The following is a 24,121-nucleotide window of genomic DNA, read 5'->3' on the forward strand; positions in this document are numbered from 1 at the left end:
TGCGAAGAATGCTGTGGTTTGAAGACTTGCAACCTCCATTCCATATGTATATCCTAGCACACCAAGCCACTGATTGATTTGTTCAAGGAGAAGGAGTATCTTCATAAGAGCTAATCCGGACTTATGAAAGAACTTCGATACCCTCGCTGATGGTTCCCAACCAGAACTCGGTAGTGTTTTATTGTAAGACTACCATGTGGGCATGCTTGTCTGGGACAACGTGTTCACATGTTAGTAGCAGAACCAGCTCATGTTTTGGAGCTTGCTATCGTAGTTCATCTCCCGAGAATCCCGCAACGTCATCTCGTCGATTTGTGTTGCAAACCTTCATTTTTCTTCCTAGACTCGATGGGTCTGGAATATTCTGACACCAACCAGATCTGAATCTCAGGCAGATATGATGGTTGGAACATTTCCCCAAGAACTATAATATTGGTTCCTCGATAACTGGTAAAGTGGATGTCGTGGCCAGCACCACCCAACCGAAAGACCTATTATTGTAGTATCTTGATTGAAGAAGTTGGCCACCTCCCCATAAGGATTTCGTAGGATTTACCTCCGTAACCGTTCCTTATGGATTCTATTGCTTCCGAAGTCCGACCTTTACTTGATGTTCTAGTTATCAAACCATATCTATGAATGGGTTACACTAGCACGTCAAGGAGAACATTGGAAGCGGAGTGCTAAATGTCTCTCGGTCGATCATCCAGATTTTGTTCCCTTGGCCTCGCTAGGGCGAAATCTGAGTTGATGTTACCTTCCTATGCATCTGCATCGTCCATCGTTGTTCATCATGGTGGTATGTTGTGTTGCCAGGATCCTTGACACGGATGTTGGTAAAACCTTGATGAATATGGAAATGCTCAAGTTCTTGAGAGCCCGCTCAAGCGCTACGTGTTATCACCGGCACTAACTGGGTTTGCTCTCAGTTTCCTCGGCAATGCTATGACCTATTCAAACAGTGAATTCACTCCCTATTGTTGGGTTCTTCCCCAGCTACCAGAATCATTCCCAGCATTTGCATTCTGTTCCCAGCTTGCACCGCCATTGTGCCATTCTACCATGGGTCTCTTCCATTTCCGGTGATAAGCAAATTCATCCATTACGTTGTCTTCAACAAGGTAATCCACATCATCCAAGTCCGAGTATGCCATTCTACCGACCCCCTCCAAACGATCGTTGTGAATTGCCTTAGGCTGGTATGAAGAGTTTTCAATGATCTCTGAATCAAAGATAATTCTTTTTGCCACTTAAGGAAATAATCTACGAATCACCCTCCTCCAGGATGTTTCGTCGTGGTTTCATGGCAACTAAACTCCTCGCTACGTGGACAATATTTTACCACCTTCTTAAGTGTGGAATTGTTGTCTACCTAGTGAACCTTCGTCATCCGTTTCTTTCCACCCCTCTTGATGTGTATCTCGTGTCTCAACCCGAGAGATGGTCCTATGTCTCATTCCGTGAGTTGTTCGATCTTCGAGGAGATCGACCCTTCTAGAGTCTCCTTCTTCTCTCCATGTCATGTTGGCAGGATTTCTCAGAGCAAGACTTCGAGACAACGATGGTGAACGAATCAACATTCAATTGAAGTGCAACCTGGATCGTGAAGATTGTGCTAGTTTGCGTTTCCCCTTCATCCTACCCTACGCTTGAATCTCGAGACGAGATTCTTGTTTAGTGGGGGTGAGTTGTCACATCCCTAGCTTCTGGTATGCACTAGGCTAGACCTCATGTGTGCATCATGTTTAACTTTTGAATGAACTTGAAATGGGGATTGCTCAAACCCTAGCATTAAAGGAATTCACTAGGTTCACCTAAAATACTTTCAAGTAAGTCCAAATGGCTTTCAAAAATGTTCATGATTTTTGACAAAGGTGAAAAACCTCTACCAAAAATGATGCCAATATTCTTGGGCCATTATGGATTTTTGAATAATCCATATTGTATTTGAATTGGGGCATTTAAATACTATTAATATTTTTAAATGCTCCAACAATTCTGAAAATAGTTAAGGGCCTCTGTAATAATTCATTTAATGGCCACAATTATTTGCAGGATTTATTAAAATGATTTGGGCTATAAACTAAATCAGAAACAAAACTACAGAAATAGAAAAGAGAAACAAAATAGAAAAAAAGGGGAGAGAGGCTTACCTGGGCCACTTACCAGCTGGCCCAGCAGTTCGGCCCAGCAGACTGGCCACGCCAGTCATCCCTCTCCTCTCGCCAGAAGGACAGCACGCGTGGCCGACGCGCGCGAGCACGCGCCTCGCCAGCTCCTGCTTGCCGCCGAGGGTCTGGATGCCTCTCCCGAGCGCCACGCAACCCTCAGGCCGCTCTCAACTCCCTCCCGTGCTCATCCCCTTCTCCTGCTCTCCCTCTCGCTCCGCACCTCGGGCCCGAACGGAGCCGCCGCCACCGACGCCGATTGCCGCAGCCACCGTGCTCCCCTCGCCTCGCCGACGTGCCAAGAAGCCCCGTCTCGTCCCCCTCTTCCTCCTCACCAAGCCAGAAGGTGCCGGAAGCCCTGGATGTCGCCAGCTCCGCCGTTCCCCTCCTCGGCCACCGAGGATCGCTGCCGTCGATTCGTCGCCATCCGGCCTGCCCCGAGACCGCCGAGCATCTCTTCGTGACCGTGGTGAGCCCCCGGTCCTCTTCCCCCTAATCCCGCCTTCGTTTGTTTGCCGTAGCCGCCGCCCCCTTGCTTACCGTAGCCGTCGCCGCGCGGGCTCGTCGCCGGCGAAGCCCCGGTGACCAAATGGCCCCGCGCGTGCGTCCGTTGCACTCGCAACGACCCGTGGAGTAACGCTAGCGTGGCAGCTAGCTCGTTTGCAAGCCGCAGCGCTAACCCCGCACCCACCCGAGATCCGGCCGCCGCCTCGCTCGCCGCCGTTGCTGATTCCGACCACCTCAGCACCTCCCGCTGCTACCAAACGACGCGCCTCACCACGACGCGTCCGTAGAGATCAACCGCGGCTCAAACCGCTGTCTGTACGCGAAACCCGAGCAACTCCGGCGAGGTCTCGCCGTCGCCGTGGTCGCCGGCGTCACTCGCCGACGTGGCCACTTAATTAGGGCGTAAACACCCCGCTAATCACCCACTAGAGCCACTGCCAAGTGGGCCCCCGTGCCTAATTAATTAGTTTAACCTCTCTATTAAATTAGCACTAATCTCAGAGGGCCCCGCCTGTCACCGTTGACTTTGCCATGTCAGCATTGACCGGACCCACCAGTCAGCCTCTGTCCCTGCCCGTTACACTGACGTGCGGGTCCCAGCCGTCAGGTTTGACCTGGACCAGCCACGTTGACCTGCTGACGTCACTAATACGTCATGCTGACGCAGTATTTGTTTCTGGAATTAAAATAAATCAAAAATGATTTATTAATTCCAGAAAATGCCTAAAACTTCAATAAATCATAGAAAATTAACCGTAACTCCAAATTAAATAATTTATATATGAAAAATTATCAGAAAAATTCAAGGAATCCATCTGTACCATTTTCATGCATGTTAGAACAACTTATAGGTGCTGTTTAGCACAAATCAATTAAATGGCATTTGAATAATAACATATGGAGTTTAAATTTGAATCTTGTATTCAAACCAACTTCATTTAATCTGTTGCTAGTTGCATTAGCTCAAAACACATTCATTTTGCCATGTCATGATCATGCATCATATTGAGCATTGCATTGATTGTGTTCCTTTCTGTGTTGCCGGTATTTGTCCCCTCTCGATAGACGTGATACCGATGATGTGATTGTTGACACCGATGAAGACTCAATGTTATCTTCAGAAGTGCCAGGCAAGCAAAACCCCGTTGTTCATTCCGATACAATCCCACTCTCTCGCTCCTGCTCTCTTTTACTGCATTAGGACAACAACGATTCATCTGTTACTTGTTGCGGTAGCTGAACCCCTTTATCCTTTGCATGACCTGTCATTGCCACAGTAAATAGATGAAACCCACTAGCATGAGTAGGAGTTGTTTGAGCCCTGTTGTGCCTACTCATTCTTGCTTGTTTGTCATGCCTGCTACTACTTAGAGTTGAGTCAGGTCTGATTCATCGGGGATGAATCAGAGGCGTGTGAACATGTCCTACTGTGTGTGAGCTAAGTGTGTGAACACGTTTTGGTAAAGGTAGCGGTGAGAGGCCATGTAGGAGTACATGGTGGGTTGTCTCATTGAAGCCGTCCTCAGGAACTGAGTTCTGTGTTTATGATCCATGATTCAGCTACTACCATACATTGGGCCCTGAAATATGACCCCGCTCGACTTCTTATTCACCCTAGTCCTCTGTCCAGGAGTTGCAAGTAGTTTCTGGTGTTTGTAGCTTACTGGAGGCCGTGGACAGCGCTGACCGTAGGGGTGGGCTGTGATGCGGTAGGTACGTGGCACGGTGTACCGGATGCCCGTTTGGTATCTCGGGAACCCTGTTCACATCGTTTGGGGCTGTGAGCGAAACTCTGGCCGGATCTCCTCATGGATGGAACCCGAATAGGCGATAAACCTGGACTAGAGACTTAGGTGTTTAGGTAGGTCGTGGTCTACACCCACGTCGGCTTTCGCTTGAAGTCTGCCGAGCACATGTCGTGTGCAGACGCTAAGTGGTGGAAACATGTATGAAGAAGTACACCCCTGCAGGGTTATCATCATCTATTCGAATAGCCGTGTCCGCGGAAAAGGACTTCTGGGTTGCTTATATCAGTTCATAGACAAGTGAAAGTGGATACTCTAAAAATACGCAAGATAAGCGTGAGTGCTATGGATGGCGTTCTCGTAGGGAGACGAGAGCGGTTCCATAGTGGTGTATTGATATGGTGAATATGTGGACTCGTGTGCGCCACCTCAAAAGAGTTACATTGCAGTCGTAGTTTAGGATAGCCACCGAGTCAAAGCTGGCTTGCTGCAGTTAAACCCCACCATCCCCTTTGTTGATAATGATGCATATGTAGATAGTTCTGATGTAAGTCTTGCTGGGTACATTTGTACTCACGTTTGCCTATTTTATGTTTTTGCAGAGAGACTTCGGTCTCACTAGTAGTTTCGCGTGGACTTCGACGTTTAGCTTGTTACCTCAGCTATGATCTTGAGCCCTCGGCAGGATCTGGTAGATAGTCAGGCTTCTCAGCCTTTTTCATTTCTAGATGTCTGTACTCAGACATGATAGCTTCCGCTTGTGTTTTGACTTGTATGCTCTGAATGTTGGGTCGTGAGACCCCTGTTTGTAATATCTCGCTCCTCGGAGCCTATTGAATAAATACTTGAGTCGTAGAGTCATTTTGTGATGCCATGTTGTATTGCACATATCGAGCATATTGTGTGTATGCTATTGAAATGCTTGGTATGTGTGGGATCTGACCATCTAGTTGTTTATCCTTAGTAGCCTCTCTTACCGGGAAATGTCTCCTAGTGTTTCACTGAGCCATGGTAGCTTGCTACTGCTCCGGAACACTTAGGCTGGCCGGCATGTGTCCTTCTTCGTTCCTGTGTCTGTCCCTTCGGGGAAATGTCACGCGATGAATATCGGAGTCCTGTTAGCCCGCTACAGCCCGGTTCACCGGAGTCCTGCTAGCCTAGTGCTACAGCCTGGATTCACTCGCTGATGACCGACATGTTCGATGCTGGGTCATGGATGCCTGTCCCTGTAAGTCTGTGCCACTTTGGGTTTACGACTAGCCATGTCAGCCCGGGCTCTTTATCATATGGATGCTAGCGACACTGTCATATACGTGTGCCAAAAGGCGCAAACGGTCCCGGGCAAAGGTAAGGCGACACCCGTGGGAATACCGTGCGTGAGGCCGCAAAGTGATATGAGGTGTTACATGCTAGATCGATGTGGCATTGAGTCGGGGTCCTGACAGCGTTGGTATCAGAGCTTGACTGCCTGTAGGATTACCAAGCCAAACTGGTCGAAGTTGAGTCTAGAAATTCTTTAGTTATATAAGGGAATTGATTGTGGGATGGAACGTAAGGCTCTTTTTACTCCTTATACCTCATGGCCTTCTGATCTGAGACATCATCTTCTCTTCTACGGGGATTAAGAACTAGGCTATCTCTTCTTCCCATCAGGATCACGTGTTACTAATCCGTAGACTTATAAGATTGTTGGATTTAAGCTTGAGTTCAGTTCCTACTACCTCCATATGTTAATTGTTGATCTCAAAACCTTGATATTGTGCTTCTGAGTGGTTATGCCACCATTTTTGTGAATGTCTCAAGTCTTTTCCGAGCATTTACAGCCGTTATGTTGTCCGAGTCATTCCAGGTTTCTAAATAGTCTGATGCATTTGCAAAATCCTTTCCCTCTGGTTTCGATGCTCCTTTATGCCAGCTCAATCACACTAATTGTTGAGTTGAGGTATTCTACTGCCTCGACCTTTATGTGGGAATAATTATTATGACCCTAGGTGTCTTAGGGGATCATCTAGTAATTTAGCCATGATTTGTGTTCCCAGTGTGATGATTCTGGCCATCATTCTCGAAAGCATCCCGTGATGCTACTTAGTAATAGGTATTCTGTTCCTGGGTTTTGAACCCGAGATTCACTCTACTTACTTCATGTTGATAGTATTTGCTAGTTCCTTCAGGATATTAGAAACTTTGCGATAGTCCTCGAGGTCCGTGGTATTTCCTTTTTTCAAATACTATGAACCGCTTATGGCAGATGTTTATTGGATCAAAAGATCACAATTAGAGTACTCTTGAGGAGATCTCCATTCATAAATCGTGACTCTGCCAGTCCTACCTCTCTGCATGGGTTATCTGGAAGAAATGTTGATCTCGCTCGACATACTAATCTATGCATCCACAACTCAGAAAATTATATGTTCCTTTGAGTTGTCCCTCTTTAGTTGTCTACTGACCTTCGTCTATCAATTGATATCAAGGGTATGCATGCATTCGTTTATCGATGCCTATTACCCTTGTGGTCCGTCAAGCCATTCTGTCCTGAATGACTTGGAGAAACAAACTCCAGTACCTCTTCCATATCCAGGATTGGGTCAAAGAAGTTGTGCTCCGCAGATCAAATTGCTAATCCAGCTTTTGATCTGTTCTACCTTGGAGTATTACCATCTTTATATCGGGATTGTTATAGGAATTGCACACCATCCCATGAACTCTTGGTACAGTGATACTTCTTGCCATCACTGTTCATTCCTCGGCCCTCGTGTTGATGCAACCGAAATACCGACAAATGAATCATGATGTGTGAAATCAATACTCCCAGCAACCTCGTTGCTTGGTAGTTAAAGGATAATAATTTCATTCTTAGCATGTTGGTTTTTGAATCATCCTTCTAAGACTTATCGTGCTACCTAGTTCTTATTTCGGTGCACCCTTCGATTGATGAGTTAGGATCTTGTCAAGTCCTCACTCATTTGATTATATCGTCTTGCCCTCTAAAGCGAGATTGTTCTCGAGCTTAGTAACATACCGGTGGTTCGTGATTTTCTGAATGTCTTCTCGAAAGTATCACCAGGCTGTCACCTGACTGTTATGTTGAGCTCGTGATCAAGTTGGTTTCTTGTGAACCACTTTCTCTCCAAGAATCGGTGTTGGATACCCCTGAGCTAGTTGGTTAAGCTAGACAACAACTTGGAGAGTTGGAAGATAAAAGCTTGCCTGACTTAGTTCGTTCCAAAGGGATATCCTTGTGTAGTGTGTGTTGAAGAAAGATGATATCTTCATCGATTGGTCCCTGTGATCAGTTGCTGGACCTATTGTCTTATCAATCCTTTGATTTGAGTGTGGGCTATCGTCAAATCAAATCAGTACCAACGATGCTCGTAATGTTGTCTTATTCGTGGTTGATCCCTCGAGCATACACCATTACATCTTTGGTCTGACCAATGCTATCACCGTGTTCACTTAACTATGGAATTCCTTTTAAAAGGAAACCCGGATGAATTGTTGTTGAGCCCATTGACAACATCCTTATCTCCTCCATGATGTTGTTGAACATTAAGCTAGTGTTGGAAACTTTTGAAAGCATTTGTTCATGCTAGCTCATGAAGCATATGTTTGGATGAAGGTAGTGACTTCCTTTAATTCATGTGCATCTGCTGCAAGTTGCCGCCGTGGATTCGAGAAAGTCAATGTTGTTTTCTTGGAATCATTCCAAATCAGTCATGCACACGTGCGAAGAATGCTGTGGTTTGAAGACTTGCAACCTCCATTCCATATGTATATCCTAGCACACCAAGCCACTGATTGATTTGTTCAAGGAGAAGGAGTATCTTCATAAGAGCTAATCCGGACTTATGAAAGAACTTCGATACCCTCGCTGATGGTTCCCAACCAGAACTCGGTAGTGTTTTATTGTAAGACTACCATGTGGGCATGCTTGTCTGGGACAACGTGTTCACATGTTAGTAGCAGAACCAGCTCATGTTTTGGAGCTTGCTATCGTAGTTCATCTCCCGAGAATCCCGCAACGTCATCTCGTCGATTTGTGTTGCAAACCTTCATTTTTCTTCCTAGACTCGATGGGTCTGGAATATTCTGACACCAACCAGATCTGAATCTCAGGCAGATATGATGGTTGGAACATTTCCCCAAGAACTATAATATTGGTTCCTCGATAACTGGTAAAGTGGATGTCGTGGCCAGCACCACCCAACCGAAAGACCTATTATTGTAGTATCTTGATTGAAGAAGTTGGCCACCTCCCCATAAGGATTTCGTAGGATTTACCTCCGTAACCGTTCCTTATGGATTCTATTGCTTCCGAAGTCCGACCTTTACTTGATGTTCTAGTTATCAAACCATATCTATGAATGGGTTACACTAGCACGTCAAGGAGAACATTGGAAGCGGAGTGCTAAATGTCTCTCGGTCGATCATCCAGATTTTGTTCCCTTGGCCTCGCTAGGGCGAAATCTGAGTTGATGTTACCTTCCTATGCATCTGCATCGTCCATCGTTGTTCATCATGGTGGTATGTTGTGTTGCCAGGATCCTTGACACGGATGTTGGTAAAACCTTGATGAATATGGAAATGCTCAAGTTCTTGAGAGCCCGCTCAAGCGCTACGTGTTATCACCGGCACTAACTGGGTTTGCTCTCAGTTTCCTCGGCAATGCTATGACCTATTCAAACAGTGAATTCACTCCCTATTGTTGGGTTCTTCCCCAGCTACCAGAATCATTCCCAGCATTTGCATTCTGTTCCCAGCTTGCACCGCCATTGTGCCATTCTACCATGGGTCTCTTCCATTTCCGGTGATAAGCAAATTCATCCATTACGTTGTCTTCAACAAGGTAATCCACATCATCCAAGTCCGAGTATGCCATTCTACCGACCCCCTCCAAACGATCGTTGTGAATTGCCTTAGGCTGGTATGAAGAGTTTTCAATGATCTCTGAATCAAAGATAATTCTTTTTGCCACTTAAGGAAATAATCTACGAATCACCCTCCTCCAGGATGTTTCGTCGTGGTTTCATGGCAACTAAACTCCTCGCTACGTGGACAATATTTTACCACCTTCTTAAGTGTGGAATTGTTGTCTACCTAGTGAACCTTCGTCATCCGTTTCTTTCCACCCCTCTTGATGTGTATCTCGTGTCTCAACCCGAGAGATGGTCCTATGTCTCATTCCGTGAGTTGTTCGATCTTCGAGGAGATCGACCCTTCTAGAGTCTCCTTCTTCTCTCCATGTCATGTTGGCAGGATTTCTCAGAGCAAGACTTCGAGACAACGATGGTGAACGAATCAACATTCAATTGAAGTGCAACCTGGATCGTGAAGATTGTGCTAGTTTGCGTTTCCCCTTCATCCTACCCTACGCTTGAATCTCGAGACGAGATTCTTGTTTAGTGGGGGTGAGTTGTCACATCCCTAGCTTCTGGTATGCACTAGGCTAGACCTCATGTGTGCATCATGTTTAACTTTTGAATGAACTTGAAATGGGGATTGCTCAAACCCTAGCATTAAAGGAATTCACTAGGTTCACCTAAAATACTTTCAAGTAAGTCCACATGGCTTTCAAAAATGTTCATGATTTTTGACAAAGGTGAAAAACCTCTACCAAAAATGATGCCAATATTTTTGGGCCATTATGGATTTTTGAATAATCCATATTGTATTTGAATTGGGGCATTTAAATACTATTAATATTTTTAAATGCTCCAACAATTCTGAAAATAGTTAAGGGCCTCTGTAATAATTCATTTAATGGCCACAATTATTTGCAGGATTTATTTAAATGATTTGGGCTATAAACTAAATCAGAAACAAAACTACAGAAATAGAAAAGAGAAACAAAATAGAAAAAAAGGGGAGAGAGGCTTACCTGGGCCACTTACCAGCTGGCCCAGCAGTTCGGCCCAGCAGACTGGCCACGCCAGTCATCCCTCTCCTCTCGCCAGAAGGACAGCACGCGTGGCCGACGCGCGCGAGCACGCGCCTCGCCAGCTCCTGCTTGCCGCCGAGGGTCTGGATGCCTCTCCCAAGCGCCACGCAACCCTCAGGCCGCTCTCAACTCCCTCCCGTGCTCATCCCCTTCTCCTGCTCTCCCTCTCGCTCCGCACCTCGGGCCCGAACGGAGCCGCCGCCACCGACGCCGATTGCCGCAGCCACCGTGCTCCCCTCGCCTCGCCGACGTGCCAAGAAGCCCCGTCTCGTCCCCCTCTTCCTCCTCACCAAGCCAGAAGGTGCCGGAAGCCCTGGATGTCGCCAGCTCCGCCGTTCCCCTCCTCGGCCACCGAGGATCGCTGCCGTCGATTCGTCGCCGTCCGGCCTGCCCCGAGACCGCCGAGCATCTCTTCGTGACCGTGGTGAGCCCCCGGTCCTCTTCCCCCTAATCCCGCCTTTGTTTGTTTGCCGTAGCCGCCGCCCCCTTGCTTACCGTAGCCGTCGCCGCGCGGGCTCGTCGCCGGCGAAGCCCCGGTGACCAAATGGCCCCGCGCGTGCGTCCGTTGCACTCGCAACGACCCGTGGAGTAACGCTAGCGTGGCAGCTAGCTCGTTTGCAAGCCGCAGCGCTAACCCCGCACCCACCCGAGCTCCGGCCGCCGCCTCGCTCGCCGCCGTTGCTGATTCCGACCACCTCAGCACCTCCCACTGCTACCAAACGACGCGCCTCACCATGACGCGTCCGTAGAGATCAACCGCGGCTCAAACCGCTGTCTGTACGCGAAACCCGAGCAACTCCGGCGAGGTCTCGCCGTCGCCGTGGTCGCCGGCGTCACTCGCCGACGTGGCCACTTAATTAGGGCGTAAACACCCCGCTAATCACCCACTAGAGCCACTGCCAAGTGGGCCCCCGTGCCTAATTAATTAGTTTAACCTCTCTGTTAAATTAGCACTAATCTCAGAGGGCCCCGCCTGTCACCGTTGACTTTGCCATGTCAGCATTGACCGGACCCACCAGTCAGCCTCTGTCCCTGCCCGTTACACTGACGTGCGGGTCCCAGCCGTTAGGTTTGACCTGGACCAGCCACGTTGACCTGCTGACGTCACTAATACGTCATGCTGACGCAGTATTTGTTTCTAGAATTAAAATAAATCAAAAATGATTTATTAATTCTAGAAAATGCCTAAAACTTCAATAAATCATAGAAAATTAACCGTAACTCCAAATTAAATAATTTATATATGAAAAATTATCAGAAAAGTTCAAGGAATCCATCTGTACCATTTTCATGCATGTTAGAACAACTTATAGGTGATGTTTAGCACAAATCAATTAAATGGCATTTGAATAATCACATATGGAGTTTAAATTTGAATCTTGTATTCAAACCAACTTCATTTAATCTGTTGCTAGTTGCATTAGCTCAAAACACATTCATTTTGCCATGTCATGATCATGCATCATATTGAGCATTGCATTGATTGTGTTCCTTTCTGTGTTGCCGGTATTTGTCCCCTCTCGATAGACGTGATACCGATGATGTGATCGTTGACACCGATGAAGACTCAATGTTATCTTCAGAAGTGCCAGGCAAGCAAAACCCCCTTGTTCATTCTGATACAATCCCACTCTCTCGCTCCTGCTCTCTTTTACTGCATTAGGACAACAATGATTCATCTGTTACTTGTTGCGGTAGCTGAACCCCTTTATCCTTTGCATGACCTGTCATTGCCACAGTAAATAGATGAAACCCACTAGCATGAGTAGGAGTTGTTTGAGCCCTGTTGTGCCTACTCATTCTTGCTTGTTTGTCATGCCTGCTACTGCTTAGAGTTGAGTCAGGTCTGATTCATCGGGGATGAATCAGAGGCGTGTGAACATGTCCTACTGTGTGTGAGCTAAGTGTGTGAACACGTTTTGGTAAAGGTAGCGGTGAGAGGCCATGTAGGAGTACATGGTGGGTTGTCTCATTGAAGCCGTCCTCAGGAACTGAGTTCTGTGTTTGTGATCCATGATTCAGCTACTACCATACATTGGGCCCTGAAATATGACCCCGCTCGACTTCTTATTCACCCTAGTCCTCTGTCCAGGAGTTGCAAGTAGTTTCTGGTGTTTGTAGCTTACTGGAGGCCGTGGACAGCGCTGACCGTAGGGGTGGGCTGTGATGCGGTAGGTACGTGGCATGGTGTACCGGATGCCCGTTTGGCATCTCGGGAACCCTGTTCACATCGTTTGGGGCTGTGAGCGAAACTCCGGCCGGATCTCCTCATGGATGGAACCCGAATAGGCGATAAACCTGGACTAGAGACTTAGGTGTTTAGGTAGGTCGTGGTCTACACCCACGTCGGCTTTCGCTTGAAGTCTGCCGAGCACATGTCGTGTGCAGACGCTAAGTGGTGGAAACATGTATGAAGAAGTACACCTCTGCAGGGTTATCATCATCTATTCGAATAGCCGTGTCCGTGGAAAAGGACTTCTGGGTTGCTTATATCAGTTCATAGACAAGTGAAAGTGGATACTCTAAAAATATGCAAGATAAGCGTGAGTGCTATGGATGGCGTTCTCGTAGGGAGACGAGAGCGGTTCCATAGTGGTGTATTGATATGGTGAATATGTGGACTCGTGTGCGCCACCTCAAAAGAGTTACATTGCAGTCGTAGTTTAGGATAGCCACCGAGTCAAAGCTGGCTTGCTGCAGTTAAACCCCACCATCCCCTTTGTTGATAATGATGCATATGTAGATAGTTCTGATGTAAGTCTTGCTGGGTATATTTGTACTCATGTTTGCCTATTTTATGTTTTTGCAGAGAGATTTCGGTCTCACTAGTAGTTTCGCGTGGACTTCGACGTTTAGCTTGTTACCTCAGCTACGATCTTGAGCCCTCGGCAGGATCTGGTAGATAGTCAGGCTTCTCAGCCTTTTTCATTTCTAGATGTCTGTACTCAGACATGATAGCTTCCGCTTGTGTTTTGACTTGTATGCTCTGAATGTTGGGTCGTGAGACCCCTGTTTGTAATATCTCGCTCCTCGGAGCCTATTGAATAAATACTTGAGTCGTAGAGTCATTTTGTGATGCCATGTTGTATTGCACATATCGAGCATATTGTGTGTATGCTATTGAAATGCTTGGTATGTGTGGGATCTGACCATCTAGTTGTTTATCCTTAGTAGCCTCTCTTACCGGGAAATGTCTCCTAGTGTTTCACTGAGCCATGGTAGCTTGCTACTGCTCCGGAACACTTAGGCTGGCCGGCATGTGTCCTTCTTCGTTCCTGTGTCTGTCCCTTCGGGGAAATGTCACGCGATGAATATCGGAGTCCTGTTAGCCCGCTACAGCCCGGTTCACCGGAGTCCTGCTAGCCCAGTGCTACAGCCTGGATTCACTCGCTGATGACCGACACGTTCGATGCTGGGTCATGGATGCCTGTCCCTGTAAGTCTGTGCCACTTTGGGTTTACGACTAGCCATGTCAGCCCGGGCTCTTTATCATATGGATGCTAGCGACACTGTCATATACGTGTGCCAAAAGGCGCAAACGGTCCCGGGCAAAGGTAAGGCGACACCCGTGGGAATACCGTGCGTGAGGCCGCAAAGTGATATGAGGTGTTACATGCTAGATCGATGTGGCATTGAGTCGGGGTCCTGACATCATATCACTTATATTGATTGCATGTGATGTTTATCTTTTATGCATCTTATCTTGCTTTGATTGACGGTAGCATTATAAGATGATCTCTCACTAAATTTCAAGATAAAAAGTGTTCTCCCTGAGTATGCACCGTTGCCAAAGTTCGTCGTGCCCAGACACCACGTGATGATCGGGTGTGATAAGCTCTACGTCCATCTACAACGGGTGCAAGCCAGTTTTGCACACGCAGAATACTCAGGTTAAACTTGACGAGCCTAGCATATGCAGATATGGCCTCGGAACACTAAGACCAAAAGGTCGAGCGTGAATCATATAGTAGATATGATCAACATAGCGATGTTCACCATTGAAAACTACTCCATTTCACGTGATGATCGGTTATGGTTTAGTTGATTTGGATCACGTGATCACTTAGATGATTAGAGGGATGTCTATCTAAGTGGGAGTTCTTAAGTAATATGATTAATTGAACTTAAATTTATCATGAACTTAGCCCCTGATAGTATCTTGCTTGTTTATGTTGATTGTAGATAGATGGCCTGTGTTGTTGTTCCGTTGAATTTTAATGCGTTCCATGAGAAAGCAAAGTTGAAAGATGATGGTAGCAATTACACGGACTGGGTCCGTAACTTGAGGATTATCCTCATTGCTGCACAGAAGAGTTACGTCCTGGAAGCACCGCTGGGTGCCAGGCCTGCTGCTGATGCAACTGACAATGTTAAGAACGTCTGGCAGAGCAAAGCTGATGACTACTCGATAGTTCAATGTGCCATGCTTTACGGCTTAGAACCGGGACTTCAACGATGTTTTGAACGTCATGGGGCATATGAGATGTTCCAGGAGTTGAAGTTAATATTCTAGCAGAATGCCCGGATTGAGAGATATGAAGTCTCCAATAAATTCTATAGCTGCAAGATGGAGGAGAATAGTTCTGTCAGTGAGCATATACTCAAGATGTCTGGGTATTGTAATCACTTGATTCAACTAGGAGTTAATCTTCCGGATGATAGCGTCATTGACAGAATTCTCCAATCACTTCCACCAAGCTACAAGAGCTTCGTGATGAACTATAATATGCAAGGGATGGATAAGACAATTCCCGAGCTCTTCGCAATGCTAAAGGCTGCGGAGGTAGAAATCAAGAAGGAGCATCAAGTGTTGATGGTCAACAAGACCACTAGTTTCAAGAAAAAGGGCAAAGGGAAGAAGAAGGGGAACTTCAAGAAGAACAGCAAGCAAGTTGCTGCTCAGGAGAAGAAACCCAAGTCTGGACCTAAGCCTGAAACTGAGTGCTTCTACTGCAAGCAGACTGGTCACTGGAAGCGGAACTGCCCCAAGTATTTGGCGGATAAGAAGGATGGCAAGGTGAACAAAGGTACATGTGATATACATGTTATTGATGTGTACCTTACTAGAGCTCGCAGTAGCACCTGGGTATTTGATACTGGTTCTGTTGCTAATATTTGCAACTCGAAACAGGGACTACGGATTAAGCGAACACTGGCAAAGGACGAGGTGACGATGCGCGTGGGAAATGGTTCCAAAGTTGATGTGATCGCGGTCGGCACGCTACCTCTACATCTACCTTCGGGATTAGTATTAGACCTAAATAATTGTTATTTCGTGCCAGCGTTGAGCATGAACATTATATCTGGATCTTGTTTGATGCGAGACAGTTATTCATTTAAATCAGAGAATAATGGTTGTTCTATTTATATGAGTAATATCTTTTATGGTCATGCACCCTTGAAGAGTGGTCTATTTTTGATGAATCTCGATAGTAGTGATACACATATTCATAATGTTGAAGCCAAAAGATGCAGAGTTGATAATGATAGTGCAACTTATTTGTGGCACTGCCGTTTAGGTCATATCGGTGTAAAGCGCATGAAGAAACTCCATACTGATGGACTTTTGGAACCACTTGATTATGAATCACTTGGTACTTGCGAACCGTGATTCATGGTCAAGATGACTAAAACACCGTTCTCCGGTACTATGGAGAGAGCAACAGATTTGTTGGAAATCATACATACAGATGTATGTGGTCCGATGAATGTTGAGGCTCGTGGCGGATATCGTTATTTTCTCACCTTCACAGATGATTTAAGCAGATATGGGTATATCTACTTAATGAAGCATAAGTCTGAAACATTTGAAAAGTTCAAAGAATTTCAGAGTGAAGTTGAAAATCATCGTAACAAGAAAATAAAGTTTCTATGATATGATCGTGGAGGAGAATATTTGACTTACGAGTTTGGTCTACATTTGAAACAATGCGGAATAGTTTCGCAGCTCACGCCACCCGGAACACCACAACGTAATGGTGTGTCCGAACATCGTAATCGTACTTTACTTGATATGGTGCGATCTATGATGTCTCTTACAGATTTACCGCTATCATTTTGGGGTTATGCTTTGGAGACGGCCGCATTCACGTTAAATAGGGCACCATCAAAATCCGTTGAGACGACGCCTTATGAACTATGGTTTGGCAAGAAACCAAGGTTGTCGTTTCTTAAAGTTTGGGGCTGTGATGCTTATGTGAAAAAGCTTCAACCTGATAAGCTCGAACCCAAATCGGAGAAATGTGTCTTCATAGGATACCCAAAGGAGACTGTTGGGTACACCTTCTATCACAGATCTGAAGGCAAGACATTCGTTGCTAAAAATGGATCCTTTCTAGAGAAGGAGTTTCTCTTGAAAGAAGTGAGTGGGAGGAAAGTAGAACTTGATGAGGTAACTGTACCTGCTCCCTTATTGGAAAGTAGTACATCACAGAAATAGGTTTCTGTGACACCTAAACCAATTATTGAGGAAGTTAATGATGATGATCATAGAACTTCAGATCAAGCTGCTACTGAACCTCGTAGATCAAACAGAGTAAGATCCGCGCCAGAGTGGTACGGTAATCCTATTCTGGAAGTCATGCTACTAGATCATGATGAACCTGTTGGAAATATGCCCTAGAGGCAATAATAAATTGATTATTATTATTATATTTCCTTGTTCATGATAATCGTTTATTATCCATGCTAGAATTGTATTGATAGGAAACTCAGTTACATGTGTGGATACATAGACAACACGATGTCCCTAGTAAGCCTCTAGTTGACTAGCTCGTTGATCAATAGATGGTTACGGTTTCCTGACCATGGACATTGGATGTCGTTGATGACGGGATCACATCATTAGGAGAATGATGTGATGGACAAGACCCAATCCTAAGCCTAGCACAAGATCGTGTAGTTCGCATGCTAAAGCTTTTCTAATGTCAAGTATCATTTCCTTAGACCATGAGATTGTGTAACTCCCGGATACCGTAGGAATACTTTGGGTGTGCCAAACTTCACAACGTAACTGGGTGGCTATAAAGGTGCACTACGGGTATCTCCGAAAGTGTCTGTTGGGTTGGCACGAATCGAGACTGGGATTTGTCACTCCGTGTAAACGGAGAGGTATCTCTGGGCCCACTCGATAGGACATCATCATAATGTGCACAATGTGATCAAGGAGTTGATCACGGGATGATGTGTTATGGAATGAGTAAAGAGACTTGCCAGTAACGAGATTGAACAAGGTATCGGGATACCGACGATCGAATCTCGGGCAAGTATCGTACCGCTAGACAAAGGGAATTGTATACGGGATTGATCGAATCCTCGACATCGTGGTTCATCCGATGAGATCATCGTGGAACATGTAGGAACCAACATGGGTATCCAGATCCCGCTGTTGGTTATTGACCGGAGAACGTCTCGGTCATGTCTGCGTGGTTCCCGAACCCGTAGGGTCTACACACTTAAGGTTCGATGACGCTAGGGTTATAAGGAATAGATATACGTGGTTACCGAATGTTGTTTGGAGTCCCGGATGAGATCCCGGACGTCACGAGGAGTTCCAGAATGGTCCGGAGGTAAAGATTTATATATGGGAAGTCCTGTTTTGGTCACCGGAAAAGTTTCGGGTTTTACCGGTAGTGTACCGGGACCACCGGAGGGGTCCGGGGGTCCACCAAGTGGGGCCACCAGCCCCGGAGGGCTGCATGGGCCAAGTGTGGGAGGGGACCAGCCCTAGGTGGGCTGGTGCACCCCCCCACCAAGGCCCAAGGCGCAAGGGAGAGGGAAGGGGGGCAAACCCTAGGGCAGATGGGCCCTAAGGCCCACTCCAGGTGCGCCTCCCCTCTCTCCCCCCTTGGCCGCCCCCCCCCCCTAGATGGGATCTAGGGCTGGCCGCCACCCCTAGGGGTGGAAACCTAGGTGGGGGCACAGCCCCTCCCCTCCCCTATATATACTTGAGGTTTTGGGCTGCCAGACAGATGAATTCTTCCCCTGTTGGTGCAGCCCTACCCCTCTTCCTCCTCGTCTCTTGCGATGCTTAGCGAAGCCCTGCTGGAGTACCACGCTCCTCCACCACCACCACGCCATTGTGCTGCTGCTGGATGGAGTCTTCCTCAACCTCTCCCTCTCTCCTTGCTGGATCAAGGCATGGGAGACGTCACCGGGCTGTACGTGTGTTGAACGCGGAGGTGCCGTCCGTTCGGCACTAGGATCTCTGGTGATTTGGATCACGACGAGTACGACTCCTTCAACCCCGTTCTCTTGAACGCTTCCGCATAGCGATCTACAAGGGTATGTAGATACACTCTCCTTCCCTTCGTTGTTGGTTTCTCCATAGATAGATCTTGGGAACACGTAGGAAAATTTTGAATTTTTGCTACGTTCCCCAACAGAACCTACGAACTATGAAGAAGCGATGGTGACCCAGATTCTGCGAAATGGCTTGAAGCCATGAAATCTGAGATGGGATCCATGTATGAGAACAAAGTGTGGACTTTGGTTGACTTGCCCGATGATCGGCAAGCAATTGAGAATAAATGGATCTTCAAGAAGAAGACTGACGCTGACGGTAATGTTACTGTCTACAAAGCTCGACTTGTTGCAAAAGGTTTTCGACAAGTTCAAGGGATTGACTATGATGAGACCTTCTCACCCGTAGCGATGCTTAAGTCTGTCCGAATCATGTTAGCAATTACCACATTTTATGATTATGAAATTTGGCAAATGGATGTCAAAACTGCATTCCTGAATGGATTTCTGGAAGAAGAGTTGTATATGATGCAACCAGAAGGTTTTGTCGATCCAAAAGGAGCTAACAAAGTGTGCAAGCTCCAGCGATCCATTTATGGACTAGTGCAAGCCTCTCGGAGTTGAAATAAACGCTTTGATAGTGTGATCAAAGCATTTGGTTTTATACAGAATTTTGGAGAAGCCTGTATTTACAAGAAAGTGAGTGGGAGCTCTGTAGCATTTCTGATATTATATGTGGATGACATATTACTAATTGGAAATGATATAGAATTTCTGGATAGCATAAAGGGATACTTGAATAAGAGTTTTTCAATGAAAGACCTCGGTGAAGCTGCTTACATATTAGGCATTAAGATCTATAGAGATAGATCAAGACGCTTAATTGGACTTTCACAAAGCACATACCTTGATAAAGTTTTGAAGAAGTTCAAAATGGATCAAGCAAAGCAAGGGTTCTTGCCTGTGTTACAAGGTGTGAAGTTGAGTAAGACTCAATGCCCGACCACTGCATAAGATAGAGAGAAAATGAAAGATGTTCCCTATGCTTCAGCCATAGGCTCTATCATGTATGCAATGCTGTGTACCAGACCTCATGTGTGCCTTGCTATAAGTCTAGCAGGGAGGTAACAAAGTAATCCAGGAGTGGATCACTGGACAGCGGTCAAGAACATCCTGAAATACCTGAAAAGGACTAAGGATATGTTTCTCATTTATGGAAGTGACAAAGCGCTCATCATAAATGGTTACGTTGATGCAAGCTTTGACACTGATCCGGACGATTCTAAATCGCAATCCGGATACGTGTTTACACTAAACAGTGGAGCTGACAGTTGGTGCAGTTCTAAACAAAGCGTCGTGGTGGGATCTACGTGTGAAGCGGAATACATAGTTGCTTCGGAAGCAGCAAATGAAGGAGTCTGGATGAAGGAGTTCATATCCGATCTAGGTGTCATACCTAGTGCATCGGGTCCAATGAAAATCTTTTGTGACAAATACTGGTGCAATTGCCTTGGCAAAGAAATCCAAATTTCACAAGAGAACCAAGCACATCAAGAGACGCTTCAATTCCATCCGGGATCTAGTCCAAGTGGGAGACATAGAGATTTGCAAGATACATACGGACCTGAATGTAGCAGACCCGTTGACTAAGCCTCTTCCACGAGCAAAACATGATCAGCACCAAGGCTCCATGGGTGTTAGAATCATTACTGTGTAATCTAGATTATTGACTCTAGTGCAAGTGGGAGACTGAAGGAAATATGCCCTAGAGGCAATAATAAAGTTATTATTTATTTCCTTATATCATGATAAATGTTTATTATTCATGCTAGAATCGTATTAACCGGAAACATAATACATGTGTGAATACATAGACAGACAGAGTGTCACTAGTATGCCTCTACTTGACTATCTCGTTAATCAAAGATGGTTATGTTTCCTAACCATGGACAAAGAGTTGTTATTTGATTAACGGAATCACATCATTAGGTGAATGATCTGATTGACATGACCCATTCCATTAGCTTAGCACCCGATCGTTTAGTATGTTGCTATTGCTTTCTTCATGACTTATACATGTTCCTATGACTATGAGATTATGCAACCCCCGTTTGCCGGAGGAACACTTTGTGTGCTACCAAACGTCACAACGTAACTGGGTGATTATAAAGGTGCTCTACAGGTGTCTCCAAAGGTACATGTTGGGTTGGCGTATTTCGAGATTAGGATTTGTCACTCCGATTGTCGGAGAGGTATCTCTGGGCCCTCTCGGTAATGCACATCACATAAGCCTTGCAAGCATTGCAACTAATGAGTTAGTTGTGAGATGATGTATTACGGAACGAGTAAAGAGACTTTCCGGTAATGAGATTGAACTAGGTATTGAGATACCGACGATCGAATCTCGGGCAAGTAACATACTGATGACAAAGGGAACAACGTATGTTGTTATGCGGTCTGACCGATAAAGATCTTCGTAGAATGTGTAGGAACCAATATGAGCATCCAGGTTCCGCTATTGGTTATTGACCGGAGACGTGTCTCGGTCATGTCTACATTGTTCTCGAACCGTAGGGTCCGCACGCTTAATGTTACGATGATAGTTTCATTATGAGTTTATGTATTTTGATGTACCGAAGGTTGTTCGGAGTCCCGGATGTGATCATGGACATGACAAGGAGTCTCGAAATGGTCGAGACATAAAGATAGATAAATTGGAAGCCTATATTTGGATATCAGAATCGTTCCGGGTGAAATCGGGATTTTACCGGAGTACCGGGGGTTACCGGAACCCCCCCCGGGGACTATTGGGCCTACATGGGCCCTAAGGGAGAAGAGGAAAGGAGGCAAGAGGTGGCCGCGCGCCCCTCCCCTTCCTAGTACGAATAGGACAAGGAGAGGGGGGCGGCGCCCCCCCTTTCCTTTCCCTCTTCCTCCTCTTTCCCACTTCTCCTTCTCCAACTAGGAAAGAAGGGAGTCCTACTCCCGGTGGGAGTAGGACTCCCCCTTGGCGCGCCCTCCTTGGCCGGCCGCCCCCTCCCCTTGGCTCCTTTATATACGGGGGCAGGGGGGCACCCTAGAACACACAAGTTGATCTTCGTGATCGTTTCTTAGCCGTGTGTGGTGCCCCCCTCCACCATATTCCACCTCGGTCATATTGTAGCGGTGCTTAGGCAAAGCCCTGCGACGGTTGAACATCAAGATCGTCATCACGCCGTCGTGCTGACGGAACTCCTCCCCGAAGCTTTTGCTGGATTGGAGCCCGGGGAGCGTCATCGAGCTGAATGTGTGCCAAGAACTTGGAGGTGCCGGAGTAACGGTGCTTGGATCGGTTGGACCGGGAAGACGTACGACTACTTCCTCTATGTTGCGTCAACGCTTCCGCTTCGGTCTACGAGGGTACGTAGACAACACTCTCCCCTCTCGTTGCTATGCATCACCATGATCTTGCGTGTGCGTAGGAATTTTTTTGAAATTACTACATTCCCCAACATCAAGGTGAGGTACTACAGTGCACCGGTGATGCTGCGGTACAAGGTAGCGTCGTCAGCGGGATCACCATCCGAGGCGGAGAGCTTGGACCACGTGTCGACTGGCGTGGAGGCCGACGACAGTTCGTCATGCCGGCGCGATGTAGCAAGTCCTCGGCGTACTGATGTTGGTGAGGAAAGAACCCACCCGGGGTCCGCCGCACTTGAATGCCGAGGAAGAAGTGCAGCGCGCCCAAGTCCATGAGCGCGACGGCGGTGGTGAGCTGCGCGATCACACGGCAAAGTAGAACCTCGGATGAAGGGTGGAAGGCGCGTCCTTATGCCTGGTATTGTTGGGATATCACTATTATATCTTGTCTATTTTAATGCACCTATATACTTGGTAAAGGGTGGAAGGCTCGTCCTTATGCCTGGTGTTTTGTTTCACTCTTGCCGCCCTAGTTTCCATCATACCGGTGTTATGTTCCTTGATTTTGCGTTCCTTACACGGTTGGGTATAATGGGAACCCCTTGACAGTTCACCTTGAATAAAACTCCTCCAGCAATGCCCAACCTTGGTTTTACCATTCGCCACCTAGCCTCTTTTTCCCTTGGGTTCTGCAGACTCAAGGGTCATCTTTATTTTAATCCCCCGGGCCAGTGCTCCTCTGAGTGTTGGTCCAAACTAGAGCCCTTTGCAGCACCCCCTCGGGGAAACTCAAGGTTTGGTTTTAGTTGTACGGAGCGCTCATCCGATGTGCCCTGAGAACGAGATATGTGCAGCTCCTATCGGGATTTGCCGGCACATTCGGATGGCTTTGCTGGTTTAGTTTTACCATTGTCGAGATGTCTTGTAACTGGGATTCTGAGTCTGATCGGGTTGTCTTGGGAGAAGGAATATCCTTCGTTGACCGTGAGAGCTTGTGATGGGCTAAGTTGGGACACCCCTGCAGGGATTTGAACTTTCGAAAGCCGTGCCCACGGTTATGGGCAGATGGGAATTTGTTAATGTCCGGTTGTAGAAAACCTTAACTTAACTTAATTAAAATGAATCAACAAAGTGTGTGGCTGTGATGATCTCTTTTCGACGGAGTCTGGGACGAGAACACGGTCTCATGTAATGCATGATCGTAGGTTGTTCTAGGATCACTTCTTGATCATAGTTTATCGATCGTGCCTTTGTCTCTCTCTCTCTCTCTCTCTCTCTCTCTCTCTTCTCGCTCTCTTTTGCATATGTTAGCCGCCATATATGCTAGTCGCTTGCTGTAGCTCCACCTCATACCTTTTACCCTTCCTATAAGCTTAAATAGTCTTGATCGCGAGGGTGTGAGATTGTTGAGTCCCCGTGACTCACAGATTACTTCAAAACCAGATGCAGGGACCGATGATACCGCTCCAGGAGATTCGACTGAGCTCAAGTGGGAGTTCGATGAGGACTCAGGCCGATACTACGTTTCCTTTCCAGACGATCAGTAGTGGTGCCCAGTTGGGACGATCGGGGACTTTGTCGCATTTGGGGTTGTTTCTTTATTTTGGTTCCGTAGTCGGACCTTGATTGTATCTGGATGAATGTAATGATATTTATGCTATTGTGTGACGTGGCGAGTGTAAGCCAACTATGTATCTTTTTTCCTTATTCATTACATGGGTTGTGTGAAGATTACCTCACTTGCGACATTGCTTACAATGCGGTTATGCCTCTAAGTCGTGCTTCGACATGTGGGAGCTATAGCCGCATCGTGGGCGTTACACATGAGCCCGAGCCCGTGGCCCGGTGAGGAAGACTGGCGGCGATGGATCCCCAGGGATGGCGCAGTTCGTGGGAGCAGGAGACGCTGAGACCTGCGCAAATGGGAACGAGTGCCCGTCGAAGAAAACATGACGGGAGAGGATGATTGTTCTGGTGGCAGGGTCAAAGCACTTGTAGCCAGCATGGTCGGGAGGGTTGCCCAGAAACACGCACGCCCTAGATCGAGGGGATAATTTGTTGGGGGTCGTGGCTGAAGTGTTAGGGTAACATAGGCAACTGAAAACACGTAGATGGGAATAAGAAGG

The sequence above is a fragment of the Triticum dicoccoides genome, chromosome 2A, assembly GCF_002162155.2.
Source record: "Triticum dicoccoides isolate Atlit2015 ecotype Zavitan chromosome 2A, WEW_v2.0, whole genome shotgun sequence".
NCBI classification, from domain to species: Eukaryota; Viridiplantae; Streptophyta; class Magnoliopsida; order Poales; family Poaceae; genus Triticum; species Triticum dicoccoides.